The sequence below is a fragment of the Lithobates pipiens genome, unplaced genomic scaffold, assembly GCF_037356315.1.
Source record: "Lithobates pipiens isolate NorthernLeopardFrog02 unplaced genomic scaffold, aLitPip1_a1.2 Scaffold_28, whole genome shotgun sequence".
Lineage (NCBI taxonomy): Eukaryota > Metazoa > Chordata > Amphibia > Anura > Ranidae > Lithobates > Lithobates pipiens.
In genome coordinates this window covers 69,901,965-69,919,713 of record NW_027507789.1, presented here as the reverse complement: position 1 = coordinate 69,919,713, position 17,749 = coordinate 69,901,965, and the positions used below count along the sequence as shown (strand labels likewise).

Here is a 17,749-nt window from a genome sequence, read left to right as displayed (position 1 = left end):
TTATATCATCAAATATATGTGAAAATTTATGTCTGAATAAATCATAGTGCTTCATATGCAATGGTTGTTTCAATATCTCCAACTGTGTCATCTTAATCCCTGTTCATCTTCTAATGGGTAATCCACATGTATCACCAAAGGGAAAACCAAAATCGTGCCACCACCACCTTGTAGAATGGCCACTCACCAGACTCCACCAAACAGTAAGCCTTCGGTTCATTCAACGGATAACCAATCCTCAATGTACTTCTCCCGTTAGCAATTCCTCAATATCCGTATGTTCATACAAAATTAAATAGAACCAATATAGTGTAAAACTGTTTCACCTTTAATTAGGAAATCATTTAAAACATATGGCACTCACATTTCAGTGTGTCTGTTAGCTGACACCAAGCTTATCCAGCTATAAGAACACAGCATAGGATCGGGCAAGACAACGATGTTCCACAGGTGGTACTCTCCTCCCTCCACTTAACCAACCTGTTCCTGGCTATTTCTCAAGGACAGTATGTCTCCCACAGCTTCTACGCGTTTTTCAATTTAGCGTCGTCAGGAGGCTGTCCTACCCATTCACCTGGGGAAAAAAAGTGTACATAAAAAAAAACAACACAGGTTTTTAAAGTACTTTATTAGACAGCTCCGGGGGTCTTCTTCCGTCTTCGGAGGTCTTCTTGCCGGACTCCTCTTCTGCTCTTTTGCTAGCTCTTTTACTAGTGAAGGAGCCCGGCTTTCTCCTTCATCCCCACCGCCGTCCAGGGTCTTCTTCCGACTTCGGGGGTCTTGTCCTGCTCTTCGGTTCTTCTTGCCGGGCCTTCGCTTTCTTCTTCCAGCTCTTTTACGTTTTAGCGTTGGCCCGGGCTTGTCGCTGTCGCCGCCTTCTGCTTCATCTGCTTCTTCTTTTCTTCCGATGTTTACACAACGCTCTCTCCAGCCTTAATGGCAGGGACGCATTGTGCGGCAACTTATATAGGGACAAGGGGCACCCCTTATGATGTCACAGTCCTGGAGGATGCTGAGACTGAAGAAGCAGAAGAAGCATAAGGCGGCGGCGACAGTGACATTACTGGGCCAACGCTAGTAAAAGAGCTGGAAGAAGAAAGCGGAGGCCCGGCAAGAAGAACCGAAGAGCGGGACAAGACCCCCAAAGTCGGAAGAAGACCCCCGGATGGCGGCCGCGATGAAGGAGAAAGCCGGGCTCCTCTGCTAGTAAAAGAGCTAGCAAAAGAGCAGAAGATAGCGGAGGAGTCTGGCGAGAAGACCCCCAAAGATGGAAGAAGACTCCCGGAGCTGTCTAATAAAGTACTTTAAAAACCTGTGTTGTGGTGTTTTTTTATGTACATTTATTTCCCTAGATGAATGGGCAGGGGGCTCCCGGATTCTGATAAGCCTCCTGCCCGCAGACCCCGACAACCACTGGCCAGGGTTGTCGGGAAGAGGCCCTTGTCCCCATCAACATGGGGACAAGATGCTTTGGGGTGGGGGGGCGCAGGGCCACCCTTTCCCCAAAGCACCCCCCCATTAAAGGGCACGCGGCCTGGTACGGCTTGGGGGGGGGCGCTCGCTCGTCCCCACCCCCTTTCCTGACCGTCCGGGCTGCGTGCTCAGATAAGGGTCTGCTATGGACTTTGGGGGATCCTCCATGCCGTTTTTGTGGTGTAGGGGTTCCCCTTTAAATCCATACCAGGTGATGGGGCTCGTGAAGTGTCAATCTCGCCGATAGAGGCGGCAACATTGACTTCCTTTGCTAGTTCCATCTACCTGGAGCCACGTTCAAAATTAACAGACTTTACTCTGTGTGTAGGCAAGTCCGTTCATTTCAAAAGTCCGGCGGACTCCTGGCATAGTTCGGCGGATTGTCCGCCGGAAAAGTCTGGTCGTGTGTGGGTGTGTGTGGGCAGGTCCGCTCGTTCGGAAAGTCTGGCGGACCTCCGCTGCAAAGTCCGCCGGGTTGTCTGCTGGATAATCTGATCGTGTGTACACGGCATTAGTGAACAGATGTCAGCAAGCTGCACATGAAATCACATTGATAGTCGACTTTGAAGTTCCACAACTTTAACAACTTGCCGATCGCCTACTGCATATTTACTGCGGCAGGTCGGCTCTATTGCACGAAATCATATACCAGTATGTAATTTCGTGCAATAGTCACTGGGTGGCATGGAAATATTTTATGGTATGTACAAAAATGTTATCTTCTTTATTGTCCATTGAGGAACACTGTTGGGACATCCATAAGCAGTCCAACTGAGGGGTGGATGACAGCCACACATCTAAGATACAACCAGGAATCATGTACAAAAAACAGAAGGACCAATGTCCAAATCTAAACCAGAGGAAGTGAAGTTCCCTAGAGCAGTTGTCATCAACCCTGTTCTCAGGGCCCACTAACAGGCCAGGTTTTATGTATTACCTTGGGGAGATGCAGACTAGAATACTGCAATCACTGAGCAGCAAATGATATCACCTGTGATGGATTTCAGTTATCTTGCAAACCTGGCCTGTTAGTGGGCCCTGAGGACAGGGTTGATGATCACTGCCCTAGAGGATAGGGCAACTGAGGATCAAATTCATGCTCAGACCAGGATAAGAATCTCACTAAACGGAATGCTTACATTGAATGACACTGAGCCCAAAATGGCCCAAGCGTTAAATTCCCAACCCTAGACATCAGGGAAAGAAGGCTTCAAGAAGGAATGAGAGTGTAAAACATCGGATGGGGCCAACCATTACAATTCATATGACATAATAAAGATAGAGAACTATCCAGCATAACACCCCAAGGACTCTAGCAGTTGGAGACAACCCTAAGGCCGCGTACACACGCGGGGACTGTTCGCTCAACTTTGTTCGTCAAACAGTTTCAGCGGACAGTCCGCTCAAAATTAGCATGGACGGACTTGGCCACACACGACGAACGAACAGTCCGCTGAAACCGTGCGCGATGACGTGAACGACACGTACGACGGGACTAGAAAACGACGTCCTATACACTGCAATGCAAACTTCGGCGTGTAAATCCTTTCTGAGCATGCGCGGAACTTAGTTTGACGAACAAGCCTACACACGAGGGGACTGTTCGCTGAAACAAAGTTTCAGCGGACAGTTTTTCGGAAATTCCGAAAAACTTTGTTCAGCAGACTGTTCGCTGAAACTGTCCGCTGAAAGCCCACACACGAGCGGACTGTCCGCCGAAACACTGTTCAGCGGACAAAGTTGAGCGAACAGTCCCCGCGTGTGTACGCGGCCAAAGGGAACTACTGTAAATCAGAAATACTGACAAACAAGGGATGCAAGAAGTAACCCCAACAAAAAGTACAGGAGTGGGAAGAAAACCAGTCTATACTGATGCAGCGATACCAGAAAGAAACAGTAGAACAAGTAGACCTGTCCACAAGAACACCCAGCATTGTCACTCGAACCTGACAGGAAAAATTCTGCAGGGCCTGCCTGTCTGATTCAGAACATGGAACTGCAAGTTCTCTGACCATCAGATCCAGCAAATCATCTACAGCTGTGAAGCAAGGGGCAGGCACCTTAGCCAAAGAGCTAAAAATGGATATCAGATTAGCGACAGCAGTAGCAAAGATACTTTAGGAACTTCTCTTCTCAGCCACTGAATGACTCCACATAATATTGTCCGATGAAGACCCCCGGACATATGTTATTTTCTGCATGAAGTGTCTGCATCAAGGTTGCAGTGTTAGCTGTCTGATGATAGTCCAAGAAAGTCCTCCACTGATGACTTATTTCTTCATGCAGGAGATAAAGCACATCTAAGTGCGCAAATTCTTGTCTGACAACTGGATAGAGAGGCCCAGAGGGCAAAAACATAACCTCTAAAAGTAACCATATATCAAGTAGTGACCAGATAACCAGATAATAAACTTTCCAAAGCATCCCTGGGGGGGTAGAGATCCCCCCCCCCAAAGTGATATCACAAAGTGATATCCAACATAGACCAATTCAAAGGTACTACTCGTAGCAAGATTCCCCAGTAGAAAGGCACCAACAACTTTTGAATACCAGACTAATTTTTCAGACATAAGTACATAGCTAAGCGCTAAGAGAGTCCTGCCACAATGGATATGGGGGAAAGAACTGCACTTTAGAACCTAAAAGACGGAGGATTCAGCTGTGGGATCACTATATCCATAGGCACCATCTGTACATCTCTTCTCAAGTCCAGGTCCCCAAGTTTGAGGGAGGAGACTATGGAAGGCAGAAGGTCAATAAGAGAAGGGAAACCAATCTACAGAAGAAAAGTCCCCAGTACCCTACTGGTCTTTAAATGGGAAGGAAGGGGAACTGTGACCATTAGGGGAAAATCCACTGCAGCCAAGATCTAAGCCGGTTAGCCTCATTTGTTGGTAAAGGATAGTTACTAACACTTGACATCTGTAAGGCTCCAAGTATAGGGACCTGCAGGAGTTGGACCCTTCAAGAGAATTCTGGCTATCAGAGAACAGAAAACTGTATCATCAATAAGAAAGACATGCTGGTAGGTCATTTGACTTCTGTCCAAAAATTGGCCCTAGTATATGAATGTGAGTTGGGGACTTTGGATTGTGGGCTCCTTGTGGGTAGGGACTGATATGCGTGTGCGATGTACGTGTGGAGCGCTGCATAAATTGACGGTGCTATATGGGCACCCTAAATAAATAGTATATAATATAGGCACATCTTAATGAGACACAATGTACAGGGATAGGGACAATTGTAGACACGCACCCACACTCGCTCAGGTTGAACTGAATGGACTGGTGCCTTTTTTCAACTTTACTAACTATGTAACTATGTAAGAAAGGTTGGCTAAGTGTATAGTAGCACAAGGAACATGCTGCAGCTCAATTGATATACATGCTGTCCACAAGTAATTAGCCTGTGAGATAAAGAGGCTATCATGAGACCATAATTGAGGCCTGATACCCAGAAACCCATACAGGTATGTGAATGACAGCTTCTTGTTGAACACTTGTCTGAGGTGTTAGCAGATCTCTGGATTACAAACTTATGGTCAGTGCAGGAGGTAGACAGATAGGATCTGCAAGCATGCACTGCTAAGACAGATGAGTTGGAGGGATGGCCTTTCTCTGACCCTTCTGCAGATCTCTGGAAGGAGTATATTGTGGCTGCCAGAAGCGTTGCTTGTAATCGTGTCAAGAGCTGACCTAAAGAGATGATTCCCTGTGAGGTCACCTGAGTCCAGGTGACAGTTTCCCTCCACCCGATAGGGACTGGAGTGCACCTCAAGGTAGTGGACCCTATGACTGACTGCTGCGGATGGAGCTCTAGGTTATACAGGAGAGCAGGTACTCTGTAGTACCAACACGGATGACACTGGGAGCTACAGCATGAAATTTCCCAGGGTGCAGAACCAGCGGGTGTTCACCAGGGGCCCCTAGTGGTGGGGATGGATCTAGCTGCAGTCTGGCTCCAGGCCGCGGCCCCTAGGGCCTCCCAGCTCATGCTTACGGTAGGGGGATAGAGAGGAAGCAGCAGACTGTGACAACAAAGGATAGTCAGGAGATAGCTAAAGGTTGGGGCAACAAGCAGGTAAGGATAGTCAAGAACAAGCCATGATCAGTAAATGGAATCAGACGTAGAACACACAGCAAGTAGCACACGGAAGCCAAACACACAATATTGATCAGCAGGGCTGACTTGCAGTGCATATAGAGTTCCCTGATAGGGGCTGGGGTGGAGCCATGCTTTGAGGAGAGATTACTTAAGCAGCCAGATGAGAGTGGCTGGCCTCTTAAGTGGAACACATGGAGAGGTAAGCTGACAGACAAATATTACTGCAGAACCATGACATTCCCTTTGAAGGGAAAACAAAAGAATATACTCATACATCCTATGCTGGATATAATAAGGCTTGTAATAAACCATCACAGCTAACTCACAAGGTTCCAGAAATCTTCTCCAACCCCTCCATAACACAGAGAGAAACCTAAGTGGTGGAAGGATCTTCTCTTAGGGCGTGTACACACAGTCAGACTTTCCGGCAGAATAAGTCAGACAGAATCTTTTCATCGAATATTACGATCATGTGTATGCATCATCGGACCTAGAAATAGAACATGTTTTAAATCTTTCTGACGGAATCAATTCCTATCCAGAAAACTGTTCGTCTGCATGCTGTTCCATTAGACCAAAAACAACGCATGGGCAGCTATTGGCTACTGGCTACGGAACTTCCTGTTTATAGTCCCGTCGTACATGCTGTACGTCATCGCGTTCTAGACGATCAGACTTTGGTGTGATCATGTGTAGGCGAGACCGTTTCAGCAGAACTTCGTTGGAACCGCCAGTCGGAAAAACCTTCAGAGTTTATTCTGATGGAAAAAACGGTTGTGTGTACGCGGCACAAGAAGTTAAATCATGTTATGTTTATTCACAATCATTTTAAGTAGGTGTCTGAGGGTCGCAGTCATTTATTTGCCTCCTGGACCAGTGTCACGCTTTCTGGATGACTTCTCTGCATGGCTACCCTACTTTCTCTCATCTGAAATGCCTGCCATCAGCCTAGGTGACTTTAACATTCCAATCAATGTTAATACTGCTACCACTTCTAAACTACTCAACCTAACCTCCTCTTTTAACCTAACACAATGGACACAAACCACCACTCACTCCAATGGCAACACTCTCGACCTCGTATTCTCCCATTGCTGCACTCACTGCAATCTCTCTAGTACACCCTTTCCTCTCTCTGATCACAACCTTATCCATTTCACACTCTCCTTGTCTCCTACATCCCATGCTGCCAACCCACAAACCACTACCCGCATAAACCTTTGCAACCTCAACCCTTCCCTTCTTAACTCTGATACTGATGGCCTTTATGACAAAATCGCACCCCTGTCCTGCCCAGACCTAACCACTTCCATCTACAACACCACATTTTCATCGGGTCCAACACCACACTAAATAATCTCCTCCTTTTACCCAGTTACCACAGATGAATTTGATAAACTGATGAACTCCTCTCCATGGCCCACCTCACTACCTGTCCACTGGACCCTGTCCCCTCTCAATTACTGCGACCACCTTCCCACTCTATCCTAAACTCCCTAACCCACATCTTCAACCTCTCCCTCTCTTCCGGCACCTTTCCTTCCTTGCTCAAACATGCACTGGTTATCCCCATACTCAAAAAACCCTCACTTGACCCCACCTGTTTGAGTAACTTAAGACCCATCTCCCTGCTCCGTTTGCCTCCAAGCTCATCACACGCCTTGTCCATGACCAAATGAGTCGCTACCTCATGGACACCAACCTTCTCAACTCCCTACAGTCTGGCTTCCACCCACAACATTCTACTGAAACTGCCCTACTAAAACTCACCAATGACCTACTAAATGCTAAAACCAATGGGCACGACTCCATACTCATACTTTTAGACCTCTCTGCTGCCTTTGACACAGATGACTACTACTACTACTACTACTACCAATTGTATTCAATCCAGTTTTATGTACCTTGTACTAAGTGGCTTTCTTTGATGACAATATGCTTGTAATATTTTTACTGAATAAAAACATATACTGTACTCTTGTTACTTTTATTGGCTTAGTGGTGCTCACCTCATCTAAAGTCCCAGGGTGAATTTCTCTTTTTTGTTGCATATTATAGGGATGGAGGTGTGTTACCGGTGACACCAGACCTTATCTTGTTTTCTATACTCCTGATGACAGGGAGCAGAGATCAGTGACACTGTCACTAGGCAGAACGGGGAGATGCTTGTTTACATTATCATCTCCCCATTCTTCCTCCCCGTGAGACAATCTCAAGTATCCCTGCAGCGATCGAGTCCGCGGGACCCGCGTTCCGACGCACGGAGGTCCCGGCCAGTGCGCACGCGATGGCACAGCTGCAAATTTAAAGGGACTTACAGGTACGCCCATTTGCCTGTCCGTGTCAATCTGTCGACGTACATCAGCGTGTGTTGCAACCCTTTGAGAAAGTCACGTGGCAGTGATGATACGCGTGAGGGAGAGGAGACCCGACAGTGTATGAGTGTCTCTAGCAGCGCAGCGGCTGCAAGCTCATTCAGGGATCTGACCATTCTTATTGTGCACTGATACCTCAGATTCTGTGAGTTGCTCCTTTAGCTGGCTCAGTGTGGTTTATGATTACAATATTGCACTATGTTGCTCTTTTTCTTTTTTTTAAAAACGGAATACCAGATTGGAGGAAAAAAGACCAATCTGTTCCTTGGAGCCTTCTTCTATCAAAAGGGGATAACTGTAGTGATCCTTCCTGGGATATCTTCACGGGGCTGAAGCTGCCTATAGTCCTAGGACGAGCCAACCTTCCTCTCCTTTATATGATCCTGTGTGGATAAGTACGGTACATTTCTGTATATATTCACTCTGATGACTGTACTAATTTGAATTGTGCTTTTTCTGAATGAACAATTACCACTATATGCCTTACATCATTTAGTAGTGACACTGGTGTGTGGCTCTGCACATATTCTCTGGATTATTTACTCATTTTTATATTTAATATTTTCTTCCTTTGTGACACCGAGGATTCATATTATAGTGTAATATATTCACTTATTGTCCATTATAATTAGGGACATCAGTAATTATTTAATTCAATATGTATTTATCATTTTTTTATATATGTATTTAGGCTGGGGTTTGGATGTGGATTGACCCCAAAAAGTATATATTTTTTTTATTTATATCTTATAGATTATATATATATATATATATATATTTTTTTTTTTATTATTTATTTATAATATTTTTATAATTAATTTCTTATCAAGGGATCCCCCCCCCCCCTTTTTTTTCCACCTGTTTGGCACCTTTTAATTAGCACATTGCACTTGGATGCTGTTTTGGCTAGATAGATTGTCCACTATATGGTTGGATATATTTTTTTCTTCTTGGGATAATTTAATCTAACACACATTCTTATTGATTGCACTCACTTTTTTTTTTTTTATATATATTATATATTTAGCACTTTGCCTTTGGAAGATAGCGCAGCACTATTCACTGTGATACTCCCAAACAAAATTGATGTCCTTTTTTCCCCACAAATAGAGATTTATTTTGGTGAACATCAACAATGGACCTCAATATATCAACAGAGGGGCCCAGGAGGTGGACACAGAGGAGGAACTTTTTTCATTTTCAGGAGTAGGCGGATAATGTCAGTGCTGCTGTTCCGCTGCACTGCGGGGGGGGGGGGGGGTGTATGCAGGGTCGGGAGGGCTATACGGGGCCCCATGATTTATTTCTAACAGCAGCTCTGTCTGTGGGTGGTCCCTTGGCATCATCACATACAATGTAGTGTTGTGAACTCTGTATTGTACGTAAGGAGGCAGGAGTGCGACCACAGCCTAGAGCACATTAGAGAGGAGGTAGTGTAAGATGGGTCACACACATCGAATGAGCCTGTGGAGCGTAAGGTGAGTACTACTCTTGATTCTGGCACCCCTAGAATTAATGAACAATTAAGGAGGGGGTGGGTGGGGGGGCACTGTAAGGGTATATTTTGTCTAATTCCCGGAGTTCCAGATCAAAGTGTAATGCAAACTAAATGTCATCCAGTTCAGGTTTAGATCTACTTTTGACTAAAGCATAATAATTTCAGTTTTTAGGAGCTAAGGCTAGCATTCACCTGGGGCTTCTCGTTTCCTTGTCATACTCATCATGTTCATCAGTGAATAAAATAACAGACAGAATATGGCTAGCTGTTTACTTATTAACTGCTGGTTTTGGATGACAATAATTGTTCAGAACCCGGCATCCCTAAATGTAAAATACTTCATTGCTGAAGGTTACTGAGACCTTGAAGATTTTCATTTACTGGTAGGAAGGAAATGTGTCTCTGGAACACAGCTACATCTGCTGGCTGAACAATAACCATTCCTGATGTAAGCCGTGTAAAACGATCAGATATGTAATTATGCATTCATCTCTCTATTTAAATCCATATTATCCTTTTATCCTTTAAGCAATATATTCAGAAAATGTATTCAAGCGTTGCTTTAGTCTCTATGTTTCTAAGAATATTTACATTCAAATAATTGCATAGGTTTTCCCACAATATTAAAAGTGAATTATTTTGCCTGTCAAGGACTTGTTATTCTGTACAACTGCTGCAGCAATTCAGGAATTTCTGTCAGACAGTATTACTGAAGTCTTTAATCTCCACTGCAGTGGCAGCACATCTTGGTCAGTTGTAGCCTACGAAATAAACATTAATGGCACAAAGCAGCATACTTAATAGGTCATTCTTCTGATCACTTTACCCTATCCTCCTGTCAGCATGTTCCCCATCAACACATTAGCACTGCAGAAGTATCGCCCATTCCTCTCAAAATCTGAGTGTTGCTGTGAAGGGGCATAAAGAAGCTAACGTCAAGACATATTCAGGTGTATACCTTAGTAGTGTTTAAAATATATGATAGAAGTAAAAACACACCGGTGCACAACATATGGACAATTGCACCGCAGTAGCAGAAAAATGTATATAAATAGTCCTCAGAAGGAGCTGTGAGCTCCGAATGCGTAGCCAGCTATTCTCTCCTCCTCTCCGTGATCTGGCTCCCGCCTATCTGGTGATGTCACTTCCGTGCGGTCCACACCGAGCAGCCTAAATTCCTGGACACTTCCTGTGTCCGAGCTCTCCTCTTTACAGCCATGTGGACCTCAGAAGACCCACTGGACAGTGGTAGCCCTGAGGATGATGATCCCTCTGATACAATGCTTGTGTTGTTTCTCACATCTTGTAAGTGAAATTCATCATGTGCAATAAACTGTGTCATTAATACTTCACTTAGGTGCGCCTGCCTCTCCCTTCCTTTTCTGTCATTTAAAATATATGAAGCAACCCTTTCACTAAAATTGACCTACCTCCCTACTCATTATTCCTCATTATTTCCATATTCACCACATGTCATCACCAGCTAAAAACCTAAAAAAATAAAAATTACCAAAAATTTGTAAAATGTACTTACCTTCCTGCCCATATACTTGGGACAATACAATGCCTTTCCACAGCCTTCTGGGAAACCTGAGAATCCCAAATCAACTGAGACTGTGATCCTGATGCAAGTAACCAAACAATTCTTTCATTTTTTTTTTCTATCCTCTTTAATAAATTCATGTAGATGTGACCATTATGCAGAGAATAAATCATTAGGATTACCTAGATTCTTGAATTGCAGAGTATGTCGCATATCAGACTTATTTACATGGTCTTTACAATATCACAAAATGTCAGCTATCTGCCAAGACAATGGAAACTTCATGTGTACAGTGTGTGTAAAGCTAGTATACAATAAGGTAGACCTTGGCACCATGGGTATATGCCCCACATCTGCTGCCAGGTGCTGGATCTCTACCATACATAACTGTTTATCAGAACTACATTCATCCCCACCCACCTCTCTAATTAGTAACACTTGATGTTGGCAGCTCCCAACAAGGCAGAGTGGCAAGCAGAGGCGCCATTAGTTACCAGGGCTTTATTTATACTGCCTGCACTGTACTGACAGAAAAGTAAGTAAGGTCATGTATACCATCTATGTAGAGTACCCACCCCTACCACTATGGCTATGAGTGGATATGCTGACACATTATTGCACAGACATAGCTCACTATCATCACTATCAGGAAGTTGGTATAGAGAAATTAGGTGCAGCTAAAGCTGGAGCAAGGGCATATAGGCAGGAAATGATTTAAAGAGGCTGGGTGAAATAAGAAGCACTGAGATGAAAAATAAATGAAAAAGGGCCAAAATAGTGTTTTATGGGCCAAAATAAAACACGTTAGCAAATTAAATGCCACAAAGTTAAGGTTTAGAACTACTATGAAATGTACCCTTTCAGTGAGTAGAACTACATGTGTATACATAAGTAATTTTAAATCAATTAACACTCTAATATCTAGCATGTTTCTACAGACCAAAGAACTAAACTAGATGCATAAAACACCATATAACAAAGTACTATTCTACGCAAGGACCTTGGGTTTTTGCTGGAATAACAAAAAAAAAAACCTGTTTTTAAACAACCTGGGACATTAACTATTTGTTCCAGGGTCATTTTCAGTTACAGTTCAGGGTCCAGAACTAAAGCCGGCCACACCGAGATCAAAATTGGGCCCGTTCAGTAGGGACTGGCCAACATTTGATCCATTTGGGCAGGCTGATTGTTTCCAAATCGATCGACTTGGGTACAACCAGCCTGTCTGATTTTTTCCATTTGATTACTGTCGGCCATAATAGCCGCTAGCAGTAATCATTGTGTTCTATCAGCCTGAAAGGCTCTCTACCCGTGGTGAAAGGAAAGACAATTGAGTCACAAATGGGCTGCCTAAAGTGGTAGTAAAGCCTTTTTTTTCACTTACACCTACATGTAAGCCTTATAAGGCTTATCTGTAGGTACAGTGAATATCTCCTAAACATACACTGATTAGGAAATATTCACAATGCTCTGAAGGGAAAGCATACCTGTGCCGTCTTTTCAGAGCTTTAAATTGAAAAAATGCTTTCTGGCAAGGTCTATATTTAATAAATGAAATACATTTTAGTTAAAAGTGGAAAGTTGTGGTAAATTTAAGCTTTAACTTTCTGTTAGGACCTGGGCTTGAACCTGGGACCTCTGGTGTGTCTGGCAGTGACTCTGCTTGCTGAGCCACCTGGAATGCTGGACAGCTCCTTGGACAATTCCTTTAGTGATCTTGTCTTGAATCTTGTTTGCCTTGAACCTTGAACCCTTTGCTCCTCCCATGAACTTCCTGATATAAGCCATGTCTCTGCACTTCCTCCTTGCCAGAATATTGTGCCTTTACCAGCCAATATCTTGCTTCTATCTCTCCTGCTGCCGACCGTATCCTCGCTACCTTTCGTTACCGACATTTGGCTTGCTCCTGGACTACGCTTCTGCTGGATCCCAACCTGCAACTATTGGTTACCGACTTTTGGCTTGTTTCTCAACTACGCTTCTGCTTGATCTCTACCTGCTATATCTGCTACCAGACCCCCGGCTTGCTCACCTTCTGGCGGGGCTATCCTGAGGACCGCGACCTGGCACTAACACGCAGCCAAGCCCATCTCCACCTGTCGGAGCTCTGGTGAATACCGGTTAGTGCTTAGACCCCGCACCTCAGGTGAACCCGTGCCATCAGCCAGGGTGACCTGTGTGAATATCTGCTCTGCTGCTATAGCTACTGGTCTCTGAGCCTGACTCCAGATCGTGACACTTTCCTTCCATTTCTTTAGAGCTAATAGTATGCTCTAGAATCCCTTCCCAGGCAGGGGTGTAAGTCTGATTGATTAGGGGCTGTCGCAATATGACCACATGACCTGTATTCCCCCCTCGGAGCCTGCTCCTGGTTTCCCCCCCTGTTGCTGATGCCTCGGCCACACATCGGAGGATCCTACCCCTATGTTACTGTGGTCGCTCACCCGCATGCCCCCTCTTGTGTTGCCCCCCCCCATCTTTCTACCCTGCATTGGATGCAGCAGGAGGGTGTTTGTATTGAGGATGCAACCCTGATGCACTTGCTCAGGTCGCCTGCAACACACTTGTGGAGACCCCCAGATAAACTGTCCTCTACCTACAAGGGCCTGGTATGGAATTTGGGGGGACCCCCACGCATTTCTTTTTTTCAATTTTGGTTCCGGGTTCCCCTGTGGGGGAATCCCATGCCGTTTTTATTAGTGAACTTTTATGTGTATTGCCGGGACCGACCATTCATTATATCCGAGAGTAGTTTTTAAATTACTTTTTTTCCTTTTAGAAATTTAATTTTGCTCTCAGACTGTTCTAAGTACGGGAAACATGTGCCCCTTTACAGGCATACTATAGACACCCCCAGGTACGAAATTTAAAGGAATATTATACTTTTAATTGTTTCACTTTAAGCATTGTTAAAATCACTGCTCCCGAAAAAAATGCAGTTTTTAAAACTTTTTTTTTTTTTGCATTGATGCATATCCCCTGGGGCAGGTTGGGTAAGTTGGGCCACTCTGATACATATCCCCTGGGGCAGATTTGGTAAGTTGGGCCACTCTGATGCTTTCAGTTTATTGTTTAAGGTTGCATGACAGTAATGTTTTTGATCACTTTACTTGCACTTTTATTGAGAAAGTTCCACAACTTTGCTTGGAACGTTCCACGACTCACTAACTATGATGCGCGTTGCTATATTTTATTACTATATCTATATGGTGACCCTTGACATTCTCTCCTGGAACACTCAGGGTTTGAACTCTTCAGTTAAACGTTCGTTAGTGTTCCAGTTTATTAAGAGGTTTAACCCTCATGTGTGTGTTACAGGAGACGCATTTGGTAGGAAGCAAGACCCTCAGCCTTAAAAAAACGTGGGTAGGCGACCGCTACCACTCCACCTATACTAATTTCGCCAGAGGAGTCAGTATTCTTGTTCTCAAAACCCTCCCCTTTAAGCTCCTTGAGCTGGTTCTAGATCCCCATGGTAGATTTGTGTTGGTCTATGCATTGATTCATAATTTACCATGGGTTCAGGTGGGACTATATCTGCCACCTCCTGCATCCCTTAAATTGTTAAATCTGCTTTCGGCCAAGCTGACTCTATTCCCCCTCGGACAATGTAGTACTAATGGGAGATTTTAACCTTGTCCCGGACTCTGCTATGGACAGATGCGCCACTGCTGGTGCGACTTGTCAAGGACTGGCGGCTTGGACTGATACATATGGCCTCATGGATGTGTGGAGGTGGAGGCACCCCCCTTTCTTGGGCCTTCACCTGCCACTCCCATCCACAAATCCTTACCACATATAGACCTTGCCTATGTGGGGGCGCCTGTCCTGATTTTGGGTTTCAGATGCGGAACTGGAGGCCATAGATATGCTTGCTTGCCAGGTTTTTCAGTCTAAGACAATGTTGTCCTAATTTTATACGTGGATGTGGTGAAGGTGTTTCGTATGTATGTATGTATGTATGTATGTTGAATTTTTGATGAAAATTAATAATTTCTTTATCTTTTTTCCAAAGCCACTTATGCCCTGTACACACTACCGGTTTTCCCGGTAAACTCTGAACTGTTTATCTGTAACTGTGTTGCGTACACATGATCACACCAAAGTCCGACCATCAAGAACGCGGTGACGTACAACATATAGGACGGGACTAGAAAAATGAAGTTCAATAGCCAGTAGCCAATAGCTTTCATCTCGTACTTGCTTCAGAGCATGTGTTGTTTTTGGTCCGTCGGAACAGCATACAGATGATCAGTTTTCCCGATAGGAATTGGTTCTGTCAGGAATATTTAGAACATGTTCCATTTCTAGGTCCGTCAGAATTTTCTACGTAAAAAGTCTGATAGGGCATACACACGATCGGAATATATGATGAAAAGCTTCCGTCTAACTTTTTCTGTCGGACATTCCGCTCGTGTATATGCGGCATTAGCCAGAGAAGGTAATAACTTTATGAGACCTCCACTCTTAAGTGGAGGCTTGTTTTTTGGCACACACACACCCATTCCTTGGCCCAGTCCCAAACCATATATAGCAAAAGTATCTGGAAACCACTGCAATAGTTTAAAAAATGATTCATAAGCACAATACAAAATGAGTGATAAAAATAATGCTACATGACAACCCCTTCTGCTTCCAGTGAAATGAACCCAAAATTTACAGACATGGTTTGCTTTGCTGTTTCATGTAGTATCTGTTTAATGTATGGTATCCACACCATTTCCAAGAAGAACATCTGCTGGAAAACCTTCCATCAACTTCACTCAGCAAAATTTCACCCAATGTCCATGTCTTCAAAATTCTTTTGCAATCGGTATACTGATCTGTGTTCCTCTAACAAGTTCAATTATAATTCCTAAGCCTCTCTAAATGGCCTCAGGCTTAAAGCGGACCTTCAGTAATTTTTTGAACTTTCCATCTATTAAATCTTCTGCCCTTGTTGTTTTAACTTTGGATAGTAAAACATTTTTTTTATGCCAGTAAATACCTTATACAGCCCACTTCCTGTTTCTTGTCTGGTAAAAAGCCTAGGCTTGTGACATCATGCACAGCTCTCTTTTTCACTCTCATGAGATTTTGCCATGAAGGGAAGGGGGGTGAGTCATAAGAGGGCCAATGAGAGCTTCAGGGCTGCAGAGCTGGAGGTGTGCCTCTGTGTGCCTGTGTAAATCCAGAAAGCGAACAGGCAGCAGCTTCAGCTGCCCACTGCCCACAGTTATAATGGATGCAGCCAGACTCAGTGGTGGGAGATTTCAAATTATGCGAGCAGACTGCATTTCTTCTTTAACAACTCTTTAGACCTCATGCACACATGACATTAAAAAAAACGAGCTGCAATGCCAGTATTGCTGCCAGGAAAAAGTGGCATTCAAAAAAAGTGCTTTTAGCCACATTTTGCAACAGTGTTAATGTGTGTTTAGCCGCGTTAGCGCTTAGAAGTGTTTTTTTTTTTAATTTTTTTTTTTTTTTATTAAAACACTGCCCTCTTCTATTTTCTACTCCCAAATCTCCTACAATGCCTAAAAATAAATATTCTATTTTTTTTTTCCATTTTGGTTAGGGAGAGAGGAAAAAGAGAGCATCTGCAATTATTCGATTGCTATAATGGATCCCGTCATTCTGAAAATCGATAAGGCCACCCTGCTAAATGGCTTATGATGGCTGAGGAGAAGGAGACAGGATAGAAGTAGTAATCATCGTAGTTTCTGGACGCATCCTATTGTATCCCAGCATCTCTCGTTTGAGTACTTTTCCAATTTGTATGTCCAACTACTCATACATCCAGAAAATATAGTAAACTTCATGCAGATGTCCTTTCCAGCGTTTGATGACCTGCTGGAGAGGCTCAGACCAAGGCTGGCAAGAATGGACACTCAGATGCGAACCAGTGTGTCACAGAAGGAATGGCTTGCTTGTAACACTTAGGTATGTTACATTTTTGTTATCATGAAAAATGTACAGATATATCATTTTTGTTTTTATTTATTTTAGTTTATATGATTTCCACCCCCTTTTTTCTGTTTAAATTTATACTATATTTGAAAATATTTTTTTTTCTGAATATTTTTTAAATATATTTGTTTTTTTTTTTTTTTTTTTTTTTTTTTTTTTTTTTTTTTTAGGTTTCTTGCTACAGCACAAACCTTTGTGTCTTTACACCACTATTTCCTACTTAGCGTCTCCACAGTGGCCAAGGTAACCAGGGAAACCTGTGTGGCACTATGTGAGGAGTTGAAGGAAGTGGTCATGCCTGAGCCTATCAAAGACATCTGGGAAGCTGTAGCGGATGAGTTTTGGGAGAAGACCCAATTCACCAATTGCATTGGTGCCCTTGATGGCAAGCACATCTGGAACACTATACTTCACTTAAAAAAACAATTTCTCTGTGGTCCTTCTGGCATTGGCTGATGCCAACCTAAAATTCATAGCTGTGGATGTCGGAGTGTATAGCAGCTAAGGTGATGCCTGTATCTTTTGCAAATCAGCCTTTGGATGTCGTCTACATGAAGAATGCCTTAACATTCTCCCCAACAGACCTCTACCTTGTACAAAAGATCCAGTCTACCCTTGATCATGGTAGCGATTAAAAAGTTTGGACTAACAGAAAAATGTATGAGGCCATACATAAAGTCTTAGCCAAAAACAAAACATCTTCAATTATTGGCTAAGCAGTGTCTGACTTGTTGATTGTGCCTTCGCTGTCTGCACCACAAAGTGGAGAATACTGCTGCCATGTATGCAGCTAGATGTGGAAAA

General features: G+C 43.7%; 1 protein-coding gene across 11 annotated transcripts in view; it reads right to left on the bottom strand.

Annotated features, from left to right (window-relative positions):
* Nucleotides 1-17,749, bottom strand: part of SRCIN1 (SRC kinase signaling inhibitor 1) — a 942,827-nt gene that overhangs the window by 556,532 nt on the left and 368,546 nt on the right. The gene's annotated exons all lie outside the window — the stretch shown is intronic.